This window comes from Amphimedon queenslandica, unplaced genomic scaffold (assembly GCF_000090795.2).
Source record: "Amphimedon queenslandica unplaced genomic scaffold, v1.1 AMPQUscaffold_13028, whole genome shotgun sequence".
In the NCBI taxonomy this organism is placed as follows: domain Eukaryota; kingdom Metazoa; phylum Porifera; class Demospongiae; order Haplosclerida; family Niphatidae; genus Amphimedon; species Amphimedon queenslandica.
In genome coordinates, this window is record NW_003546736.1 from 56,652 (window position 1) to 59,050 (window position 2,399).

Here is a 2,399-nt window from a genome sequence, read left to right on the forward strand (position 1 = left end):
AGGATCAGCTACTTGTGAAGGATTGATATCAGCACTAGAAGATGTTGGAAGACATGACATTGTAGCTGAAGTTAAGAGTTTAACAAAACAGTGATTATTACTGACTTATATGTATTGTGAAAACACATTGTTTTTAATTTTTGTTAATGTACAATATTAATTTTGGATTGATTTCAAACGATTGTTTTTACACAAAATTTTGCTGTACTTACAAGTGAACATGTAACTTTATCAACTAAAGTAGAGCTAGTGAATGTGAGCCAAATTGGTGGTAGTTTATAGCACTAAAATGCAATATGTGAGGACACCAGAATTGCCAAGATTGGGAACAACTGATTATGTACTTGATCCCTTCCTGACCAGCTCTACACAACCTAATATGCATGCATGTTTCCATTTGTTTGCATAGGCTAACTATTTTTAACAAAAGGCCATTCAAAAAATTTATAATAATAACAATAAAGATAACTGTCCACTACTAAAGTCCTCAGTTCATCATCAAGGCCTAGTCTCCCCCATTCAAGAAACATCTATAATAATAAATAAAGTTATTAAAATATTAATAAATTTACTTTGTACTATAGTGTGTGAGTGTACTTCTTTTAGTTGAGTGAGTCTTATGATGGTCAGTCTCTTCCTCACTGGCTCTTCTGCGGTGCTTCTTGTGTTTACTTTTTTGATGAAGATAACCTTTATTAACAGAGAAAAGCAGATGGCTATGTATATGTGACCATAATTGACAAAAGGTACCTTATGGCGGATTTTAAAATTCATCTTTAAAATGAAAAATATCATCCTGTGAGTCCTCTGTTGGACAAACATTGTTTCTAAAAGTTACATAGGAACTTTTTACATCCTCCGGAGTAATTTTATGATAAATGAAGCTCAGGAAGTTGGATTTTTTAGGCTAGAAAGTCAAATTTCACTACCCGCCATAAGGTACCTTTTGTCAATTATGGTCACATATGTACATTGTATATAGGTTATATATCCTTACTGTTCTGAAAAGAGGCGAGAAAGAGAGAGGAGAGTAGAGTGATCCCTACAGTATGACACCTTGAAGGACCTGGGACTGGTGCCTCATCTACAGTAATATAAGGAAAACATATATCAACTGGGTCAATTGAAGTACAATTACTATTGTGGGAGATTTTTGATATTAATGACTATCACTGTCATTAAACTATTACATGTACATGATGTTTAAGTCACAAAGATATTCAAGCAGTTTTAAAAGTACGATTGTACATTGGAAAACATACATGTAATAAAAATGGAAAATTTTTTCTGAGTCATTTTGATAAAATTAGGCCAAAAACCATGTACATGTATCTCCATTTACAATGTACATGTACACAATTGCTTATCTTCACTCAAAATTATCAAATTCCAAGAAGCTACATGTATAGGTTTAATTCCTTTCCCAAACAATAATTAAATTACATTTAAGGTCACAAGTGCATGTACAGAAAACAGACACAATTTACCAACATGTACATCTGTACATACACATGTGTATACATTTATTCAATAAATGTATTGGTAATTTATTCAATAAATATTATTCAATAATATTTATTCATTACTTAGTAAAAATAACTAATTAGATCGTTTGTATTACTTTCACTTACAAGTCTCGTTAGTGAATGTTCTTTTTGAGTGCATCAAGTTCAACCTGCTGACACCCACAGAGCAAAAGTCTCAAATCCTCAGGAACCAAACCTTCCAATAGTAGTAGGGAGGACATCATATAAACCAGACTTCATTGAATAAAAGGGAAGAGAGAGAGAGAGAACAAAAGACAGGAAGAAAGAGGATAAAGAATGATCCAGTAAACATGGCTACTACCCTCAGTAAACCTATCCTAACCTGGAGTGGTTCTTCAATTATCTTTATCATCCTACGTAACTTACTAAAATACTCTAACCATTAGCTCCAGAAACACTACATGTAAATTAAAAACCAATAATGTATACATGCATACATGTACATGTACTCACAGGCTGAGAGTGTGGTGTCCCTATAATGTTCAAAAATACACTTCCTCCTTTCCTTCTCTATAGCAGATGGTAATACCAACCTAATATTGAACAATAATACACAATTATTATTATTATTTTTATTATTGTTATTATTATTATTATTATTTTACCTCTCAAGGCTGTCAACCTCATAATCACCCACTAATATTTCTTGATACCTAAGAATAATGAAATTAAATACTGCAGAACAACCACAGAATAGAATACCCAATAAAAGTTTTGTAAATAAAAAATTAGATTGCTTGTAGTACAATGTCCACATAAATTGATGTGCTAGTACTTGGATGTACATGTACATGTACATACATTAATACAGTTTATGTGAGTGTGTCTGAATGGTGCATTTGTGGCTAACTG

General features: G+C 32.1%; 1 long non-coding RNA gene across 3 annotated transcripts; it reads right to left on the minus strand.

Annotated features, from left to right (window-relative positions):
* Positions 1–434: 434 nt before the first annotated feature.
* Positions 435–2,244, minus strand: LOC109585659 (uncharacterized). 3 transcript variants are annotated; one of them, XR_002186590.1, is made up of 7 exons: positions 2,153–2,244; positions 2,001–2,080; positions 1,870–1,944; positions 1,632–1,760; positions 998–1,084; positions 598–690; positions 435–530 (listed from the first exon to the last, which is right to left on the minus strand). It is a non-coding gene; the product is annotated as an uncharacterized LOC109585659 (long non-coding RNA). The 3 variants fall into 3 exon arrangements; XR_002186589.1 differs by having other exon boundaries at positions 580–690; XR_002186588.1 differs by having other exon boundaries at positions 573–690.
* Between the last annotated feature and the right edge of the window lie 155 nt (positions 2,245–2,399).